Source organism: Tamandua tetradactyla, chromosome 23 (assembly GCF_023851605.1).
Source record: "Tamandua tetradactyla isolate mTamTet1 chromosome 23, mTamTet1.pri, whole genome shotgun sequence".
Lineage (NCBI taxonomy): Eukaryota > Metazoa > Chordata > Mammalia > Pilosa > Myrmecophagidae > Tamandua > Tamandua tetradactyla.
In genome coordinates, this window is record NC_135349.1 from 27237468 (window position 1) to 27247824 (window position 10357).

The window sequence follows — 10357 nt, forward strand, 5'->3', positions numbered from 1 at the left end:
CTGCTTTGAGACTTCTGTCCATTACAGCCACCCACCTTGTCTATGGTGATTAACTGTTGACACATGGCTTCTGCCAACTCAGGATTCAAAAGGATTCCAGCTTAGAGATAGCAATTCCCACAGTAATATCTGACCTACAGAAGAGGGCAATTACAGAGCTCTTCAGGGATGATGGTGTTAGACTTACAAATTTATTTCTCAAAGTTCTGGTGAAAGATGTGTCCTCTAGACATTTTGGGGGTATGAGAACAGGTCTTCCATGATAAATCCACTTTAACATTTCAATCTGTCTAAGACTCTGGATCCCCTCATCGACATTATACCAGGGAAGGTCTGGCATTTTGATCTCAGTAGTGTCAAACACCTTTTGATCCGTGTTTCAGCCAACCATCCAAACTAACTTTTTTTTTTTTTTTTTTTTTTAAGGAAAGACAGAGAGAAGGAAGGAAGGAAGGAAGAAAGGGAAACATCTCCAAACATTTTCTTGCTTTATTGTATTTTGTTTTTCCGTTTTTGTTACATGGGCTGGGGCCGGGAATCGAACCGAGGTCCTCCGGCATAGCAGGCAAGCACTTTGCCCGCTGAGCCACCGCGGCCCGCCCCCAAACTAACTTTTAATGCCCTTCTAACCCCTGGAGCTACAACAGTGAATGTAGAACCTCTGCTTAGTGGGCCACATCAACAAATTCAGCTGGATCCACCGTTATCCCACACCTTTTGTATCCATTCCCACACTTATTTCCCTAATTTCTGTCTATATAGATTGAAAAGCTCATGAGTTCTTTGGAGTATTCTGTGTCTCCTCATAGGTCACATTTTATACCTCACCTTTCAGGGCCTTTTGGGACTTTAGTCTATTTATATACCTGGAGGACAAGAGGGGTGGTGGGAGGCGAGTCATGAAAAGAATTAGAAGTGTCTTTCAAGTCAATTAGCTCAGCGCATTCCATTACAGTTTCATCTTGTGAAACAGGATTAATCACTCCAGACAGAGCAGTGAGGGTTATTTCCCCGTGAGAGGTGGTTACAGGTTGGGCAGGCACTGAAGGGTTAATTTTGTTAAGTGGAAGTTTGATGACAGACTCCTCTGGGCAAACTGGAGGCCAGGAAGGTATTTCTTCAGGGCAGAACAATTCCATGGTTTCCGTGTTCCCCAGTGCCATCATTATCAAGCCATATGTCCCCATCCCAAGCTTCAGGGATTCTTTTCCATTATTTTGACAGTAGCCACCTGCAAGTTTGAAATATTAGTTTACATTGTAAATCTGCTACTTGCACAATGAGGCGCTGTTCTGGTTTTCAGAGCTTTCAAGTCTGTGACCACAGAAAATAAGATTTTCTTTCAGGGCACAGATGGAAACTTTTACATCTTTCAACTAGTGGCTTAGGTTGCAAATATGAAGCCTTTGGCTCATCTCTTTCTCTCATAACATATCTAACAACAACCAGCTAACATCATTATACCTCTTAATTCCACAAAACTCCATGAAGGTGTCAAAAACACTCTCACTCAGAGACTTGCCTTGTATAAGTGCACAGTTAGCAGAATCAGTGGTGAAATTTTGCATCTCTCTACTGCCAACTCAGCCCACAGACTGTCAGTACTTAATTATTGGAAACAGAGTCATTGGTGCCTTTGAGTCTAATAAGAGCAGAAAACCAATTGTGGAAACCCATTTTTAAGATTCTGTTTCTCAAGAACAACTCCTGGTTCCAAGCTATATTAGTCAGGGTTCTCTAGAGAAACAGAACCAACAGGAGATATCTGTAAATATGAGATTTATAAAGGTGTTTCATGCAACCATGGGAATGGAAGAGTCCAAAACCAGATTGGGAAGCTGTCAAGTCTGGTGAAGAGTCTGGACTAACTCCACAGGGAAGTCTCACTGGCTGAAGAAGCAGCGAAAATTCTCATGTGTGGGAGGCACTTCCTTAGTTGATCATAGATGTAATCAGCTGCAGCTGCAATCAACTAATTGTTGATTTAATAACCCAGGCTTCTGGCATATCAATCAGCCACAAAATATCCTTGCAGCAATGATTAGGCCAGTGCTTGCCTGATCAGACAACTGGGCATCATCACCTGGCCAAGCTGACACCAGAACCTAACCTTCACAGCCACCGGATGCATAGCAAACACTAAATTAATCTTACCAATTATTATTTGAAAGCTCTCATTCCTGGTGTTGCATGGTGCCAACAGGTAATAATGGGCCAGTGCTAAGCCTGAGATTATGGGAAATAGTATAACAAAGTGGCTGGTGCAGGAAAGATTATGAAAATGGTGATTACTCTTTACCACCATTATTATTTCTAAAGGAGTGAAAACGAGGCTGGTCCCAGATGTGGCAGTGGGGATTCTCTGGTTCTCACCCACAGGACTCTGAATCCTGGTGAGATGTGCCCTAGATCAGGGAGGGGCTGCTAGAGGAAAGGCTGTCTAGACCCAAAGGTCATCATTCCCACTGTCATTTGTTTCAAGAGTAGTTTCCATAATGAGCTGATAGTTATTTCCATGGAAGGCTCTCGACCCTTCCTTGACGTGGGCCCAGATGGTGCATTGCAAAGGCAGCTCCCACGAGGCAGGGCATGTTCATGTATACCGTGTGATGTCATCTTCCCCAGGGCTGTGATTAGTGAATATTCTTAAGACAACTGGGGAAAACCCAGGTGGAAACAATACCACAGGCTCGAATACTGCCTTCTGATTGGGCTGCTCTTTTAGTGTCACTTGCCTGCTGAAGTTAGACATTGCTTCTTTTTTCAGTTGCTCAAGGCAGGCTGTGCTAAAAGAGTATCCAAATGTAGGTTACAGGGTAAAGAAAGCAGCAAGAAATAGATACACACTTCTATAAAAAGAAGGAAATGACCTGAAAATAGGCCCCTCATCTCACTAGCCTTTGTGCACTGAGGAGACAGGACATGTCTGTCTATTTGCCCTCTGAACCCACAGTGCTTGCCACATCGCTGTGGTGGTCAGCATTAGTTGGAATAGGTGGATGGGTGAAAGAATAGATGAATGAATGAGTTCCTCCACATCTCCCATCTGCAGCACTCCTACAGCTGTATCTCCTGGTATCCACAGATTCTTCTCCCAAAGAGAAGGGCAGAGGCTTAACAGTCCCAGTCTTCTCTGGCAACTCCATCAGATAGAATCCATTTCATATGTCCAATGATTATTGGTCGACCTCATCCTGGCTCCTCAAAGTTAACCATACCTTAAAGCACTAGCACATACTCTCTGGAAAACCCAAAAGTTTTAAATGTACTTACATTTTAAATGCAGGTGTAATTAGTCAGAGTAATTATCTTCAGTTGCTGTTAACCATTCTCCCCTTTGAACAGGTGTAGTTCAATGCATAATTTCTTTCTCAGGTCACAATCCAATCACATATTAAACCAGCAGGTTTAGCAATATGCAGGATTTAGCAATCCAATTTCATTCTATGTAGAGGCTCTGCCTTCCACATAGGGTCTTGCAGCTCTAATATGAATCCTTTCTGTTCAACAGGCTAATGGATAAAGAGGAGTGAACCAAGGATCTGAGAGTTTAGGGAGCAGGTACGGAAACATATATCTCATTCACTCCACATTCCATTGACCAGAGTCAGCACCTGGTCTGAGCTTAATTGTAAGGGAAGTTAGGAAACATATTCTCCCTAAGTTCCTAGGCCAAGGATATGGGTTTGGGGAGCAGCTAGCCATTCTCTGTCACAACCAGTTCTCCCTTGGATCCCATCTCACGGTCTGGTCCACAGAACCATTCCCATTCCAATGACTAGTTTTGTCCCCAGGTCTCTTGTGTAATGAGGCTGTTACAGCTTCTTATAGGATCTTCCCTGAATTCCAGACTAGTGGGTGAGATCACACTCCCCAAGACTGTGGGCCTGACATCTTTATTACTATGTCTCACCCACTTGCTGAGAGGCCTGGTTGCACACTTCATCCTAGACTTCACTATTTACCATGACAAGAGATGACAAGCTTAGGTAACACGGCTTGTACTTCTAAATATAAAGCTCTCCAATTTGTGAGACCATCCTCCCAATTGCTCAAGGCAGAAACCCAAGAGTAATAACTTGACTCAACTCTTTCCCTCTCATTCCCTATATCAAATCCATCAGCATATCCTGTAGAATCCTTGGACCTACTACAAACTATGTCTCCATCAAAAAAAATTTTTGAGAACTTATTATTTAGGTATATTTTATAGACAAAATTGTATGTAAATCTTAAGTGTAAAGTCCATGCATATTTACATATGGACACACCTGTGCTGCCATCCACAAGATTTACATTTCTAAATACCAGACAGCTCTATCGTGTCCCATGCCAGTGACTTATCCATTCTCTATCATCTGTTCTTGAATTGCACATTAGTAAACTCATACAGCATGTACTCTTTTGCACCTGGCCTCTTTTGTTCAACATTATCTACTTGAATTTCATGAAAGTTGTATTATGTTTCAGTAGTTTGTTTACTTACCCACTCTCCTGTTGAAGACATTTGGCATTCCAGTTTGGGGACTACCATGAATAAAGCTGCAATAAATACTAGTGCATTTCTTCTGATGAATATGAGTGCACATTTCTGTGATGTATGTATGTTCACCTTTAGCAGATACTGTCAGACAGTTTTCAAAATGTTTACAGTAATTGATACTCCTACCAGTAGAATATAGGCGTACCTGTTGCTCTACCTCTTTGCCATCACTTGATATTGTTAGTCTTTTTAATTTTAGTCGTTCTGGTGTGTGTAGAGACAGCCACTTCTGCCACTTTTGCTACTTTTACCATACTCGTAGGCACTGTGATCTATTACCTGAACTACTGAAATGAACCTTTAATTGGTCACTTTGCCTCTGCTCTTGCCAAACTACCTTCAGTCCATTTTCTATCCAACATCCTGACTGTGTCACTTTTCTACTAAAACCCTGCAATGGATCCTGGTTATACTTAGCATTAATTCTATGCTCATGCTTTCAGTCTTCCCATCTCCTTTCTCATTATTTAATTTGGCCCAAAGATCCTCTTCTTTGTGGGACTTCTTGACCCCACAGTCCATCCCTCTCTATTCAATCCATTGCTTTATTTCCCCCCACATCTTTTATCACTACCTGCATCATCTAATTCATTGGCTCACCTATGCACTGTATTTTCTCACTGAACAGTGAGTATAATTAAAGCATAGCTCTGGTGCCTCTTGGTCCCTGTTGTGTTCCAGCACCCAGTCCAGCACCTGGCAGGTTGCAAACCCTCCATAAATATTTGTTGAATATATCTGCCTCACCCTGTGGACTGGGTCTTGTGTAGCTTGCCATGCATTTTCTTGTAGCTTTTTCTGTTATCTCTAAGCCACTAAATTTCTGAAGTAAGCTCCAAATTGTGATAAGTGATACTTAAAAGTGTAAGGCTGAATAATATTTCATTGTGTGTATATACTATATTTTGTTTATCTATTCATCATTGATGGACACTTGAGTTTTTTCCACCTTTAGGCTATTATGAATAAAGCTGCTATGGAATTGGTGTAAAAAATAACTGTTTAAGTACGATATCACTTAAATGAAATGCATAGAATAAGCAAATTTCATAGAGACAGAGTAAATCGTAGGTTACCAGGGGCTGGAAGATGATGGAAATGGGAAGTTATTGCTTAATGGGTACAGAGTTTCTGTCTTAGGCTATGAAAAAGTTGGGATAATGGATGATGGTGATGGTCGCACAATGGTGTGAGTGCAATTACTGCCACTGAATTGTACATTTGAAAGTGGTTAAAATGGGAAATTTTGAGTTATATATATATGTTACTAAAATAAAAAGGTTTTAAGGAATCATAAGGGTCAGATGCTCAATTCTCCAGCTGAGCTGGTCTGATAGGAATTCAACTCCACAAGAAGATTCTCTCACCAAGGACCAGCCAAATCCACAGTGTAGCAGCCCAGCTACCATCGCCCAAGGTCCTAAATTCCCTCTCCCCATGCCCTTTTTTTCCTGGAGCCTCAGCTTTTTATCTCCATCTCCGTGAAACATCCACTGCCTTAGTCTAAATAGCTTCCCTTTTCTGAACATACCCCACTACACAACTTCTATAAAATCTGCCTTCCAGGGAATTCCTGGAGAGTAGATTTACTACTAAATCTACTTCTCCCCTTCCAAAGTCACCTGTGAGGGCAAAAAGGAAATTGTTATTATTTTCTCCATTTTTCACTTAGACACCCTGAGGCATGATCTAATGGAATCCCTCTCCCAGGCCCCCTTTCACCCCCTCCTTCCCAGGATAACCAGGAGGCCTTTGCCATCTCGTCACCAAACACTGGCTGCCCAAAGTCCATTCACCTCTTGATACTGAGTTTAAGGTAAAGTAGAAGCAGATAAGAGCTGCTTTCAGTGGTTTAAAAAATTATATCTTTTCCTAAACAATTTCTAGTCCTGTAGAGGACTGACATGCCATAAAATAGGGTACTCACAGCGTGCGGGGATTAAAGCCTCTCTGGGGTAGCAGGAGTTTCTGGGCAGGTGGGGGTGGGCTGAGAATTGCCAGCAGCCTCTCCAACTCTTTGTCATGCCAAACAGTCTCTCTTCATTGCAGCTTCTTTTTCTTTGTCTCTTTTTTTTTTCTTTCTCTCTCTCCACTCAATCCTATAGATAGCTACATGCTAAAATGGCAGAAATGACATCTTCATGTCCCTTAAATCCACACACACTTCTGAAATGGCACACACAAACAGGCAGATACACACACATATTCATACACCTCCCTCCGCCCAGGTGTGGAACAACTCCTGCTCTATCGTTCATTCATTCTTTTTCATTTCTCCCTCACACATATAGAGAGCCATCAGAACTCCATGTCTCCGACATTTCCTTTCATTCCTTAAGACCTGCCCAGGCCTCTGAAACAAACATAGAGTCCTCTTTCTGAATTTCTTGGTCTCTCTCTGTCTCTAGATATAGAATACATAAACTCACACATGCACCTATTTTTCTCTTCTTCCCTCTTACAAACACACAGTCATGCAACTGTGAAATAACCACTCTTGCAGTCCTGACCCACTTTGCTCCAGAGTAGAGCGTCAATGCATACTTTCCTCTCTCCTCAGTGTGACTGTCCATCAGCTTCTTTGCAATTCATTACCAGGTTCAGTGGCAGTAACAGATGGCTCTGGCTCCTTTCTTTGACCATCTTTTCCTTAGTGGGGAAGAGTACACAACAGCATGACAACAGCATGCAGTGGAGCAAGCTATAGAACTGGGGTCAGGAGAGCTGGGCTCTAACTATGTTCCTGTGTGTCAACAAGCCAGCTGCTTTCCTCTGATGACCTGAGTGTCTTCATCTGCAACTTAGAAGTGGCATGGAGTTTGCTCTTTCTATGCACCAATGGGTCATTTTTTAAATAATTTTTGACTCTCACAATTGATTGAGAAAATCTTAAATTGCAAGCAAGCTCCTTATGGAAAATTAGTAAATATATCTCTGGGTTCAAGCAGCAAGAAATCAAGGATACAGATACAAACTGTGCATGCCCTGTCAATGAATTTATCATTCATCCATCCATCCACCCATCCTTCCACTTCTTTCCTTCTTCACTACCTCCACCCTAGTCTATGTCAACTCGTCTCCATTCTGAATTATTTCAGTGATCTTCCAACTGGTTTTCCTACTTCTTGCTTACCCTCCCTATAATCTGTTCCCCACTTACAACTTTTTAAAAATGTTTTTATTGACAAATCTTCACACACATATGGTTCATACATGGGGTCCAATCAATGGCTCACAATATCATTGCATAATTGTGCATTCATCACCATGATCATTTTTAGAACATTTGTATCAATCCAGAAAAAGAAATAAAGAGAAAAAACTCATACATCTCACACCCCTTACACCTCCCTCTCATTGACCACTAGAATTTCAATCTACCTATTTTACCCATTATCTCCCCTATTATTTATTATTTATTATCAATGTTTTTTTTTTACTCATCTGTCCAAATCCTGGATCAAAGAAGCATCAGACACAGGGTTTTCATAATTACACAGTCACATTGTAAAAGCTATATTATTATACAATCACCTTCAAGAATCAAGGTTACTGGAACACAGCTCAACAGTTTCAGGCACTTCCCTCCAGCCACTCTAATATGCCATAAACTGAAAAGGATATCTATATAATGCATAAGAACAACCTCCACAATAACATCTAGACTCTGTTTGAAATTTTTCAGCCCCTGAGACTTTTGTCTCTTTTCTCTCTTCCCCCTTGTGATAGTTAGGTTCAGGTGTCAACTTGTCCAGCTGATGATGCCCCATTGCTCTCTTGCTGTGGACTTAAATCACCAGCATGTGAAATTCATCTATGGCTGATTACATTTGTGGTTGGCTAAGGGAAGTGCCTTCTGTAATGAGTGATGTTTAATTTAATTAGCTGGAGGCTTAAAAGAGAGAGGTCAGAAGGGAGCTCAACACAGCACAACCAAAGCATCTCAGTATACCTCATCTCAGCACTTGAGCTCAGTCCAGATGTTTGGAGATACAAAAAGGAATCACCTCAGGGAAAGTCGTTGGAACCCAGAAGCCAGGAGAACATGAGAAGACGTCACCATGTGCCTTTCCACTGACAGAGAAACTCAGATGAAAGCTAGCTGCCTTTCCTCTGAAGAACTATAAATGTGTAACTTAATAAATCCCTTTATTAAAAGCCAGTCAATCTCTGCTATGTGGCATTCTGGCAGCTTTAGCAAACTAAAACACCCCTTTTGGCCTAGAGACTTTCTAAATCCCATGATGCTGGGTCCCAATTTATCCTGGAACTGCTGTCTCAAGTTGCCAGGGAGATTTATACCCCTGGGAGTCATATCCCAAATAGCAGGGAGGGCAGTGAGTTTACCTGCTAAATTGGCTTAGAGACAGAGTCCACATCTGAGCAACAAAAGAGGTTCTCTGGGGGTGAGTCTTAGACATAATGATAAGTAGGTTTAACTTCTCTTTTGCAGGAATATCTCATAGGGGTGAGCCCTAAGATTAAGGGCTCAGCCTACTGATTTGGTTGTCCCCACTCTTTGTGAGAATATCAGGAATTCTCTAAATGGGGAAGTTGAATATTTCCTCTTATCTCCCCAATCCCCCTAGCAGACTTTGCAAATACTTCTTTATTCACTACCCAAATTACTCTGGGATATATCGTAGCATCACACTAACCTGGACAAGCCAACAGAATCTCATGCTCTATTCAAGAGTCCATGTACTTATGGTGTTCAACTTAACTGACCATACAAGTTAAGTAAAGCAAAATATAAATTTTGCACCAAATAAACATCTTTCCCTTTGGTCTCATACAGAAGTTGAAGTTCTAAAATATGGATGATAGCATCCTTTACTCTGTATTCTGTTTTACCTTAGTCCTATCCAGAATCCAGATCAGCTTCATTCACATCTATAGTCAAAGCCTGATCCCCTTTTCAACTGTTTAAACAGTTCCTATAACCCACCACTAACTTTTTAAAAACTTTTAAATACACGTCTTTTAAAAATATAAATTGAGTCATGTCACCTCTTTGTCTAAAACCTTCCGATGACACTGCACTGTTACTAAGATATGACCCAAACCCTTTATTTAACTCAAAGATCTACCTCCCTTTCTGAACCTCCTTATTCTTTCATCTCTCATTTCCACCATGACTTAGCCACTGGGTCGTTCTTTCAATTCCCTTAATGCACTAAGCCCTCTTTCACCTAAGATGTTTCCATTGTCACTTGGATTTCTGTTTCCCACTAGTAACATGACCTTGTTGGAAATCTACAAATGCCAATGCCTGACTAACCAAGCCAGTCCATCCCAGCCCTGGGATGCCCTGGTTGGCTATGTTCTAGCTGTGTCACATTCTCATTTCTCATCCCACACAAATTCTCACTTCTTTCTCCTCCACTTTGGGTCTAATTGATGGGCTCCCTTCAGACAGAACGTATTCACATTATGACACTGCCTGACTCAATTTCAAGATAAATACATACATTTGGGCTCAGGTCTTTCTAGAGGATCACCATTGGGTAGACCCTCACAATATAAATAATGACGTGATTCTGTGACTATTCTCCAAGAAGGGCTATGAGATCTTCTATAAAAGGCAACTGGCTTCTATTATAAGAATAGATTTAGTCCTGACCTGGTCAAACCAAGGGTTTGGACTCTGTCCTCAAAATATGTGTTCACCTTTACTGACTTCAAAATTCCATGCAAATCCTCAGCTGAATATTGAGCATTTTGTATCATTGCCTCAGATGTAAAAAGTGTTCTGAATTCTTCCTAATCTTATTAAACTGCTATGCTTGCAAAGTAACTAGTGATTTTCAGTCT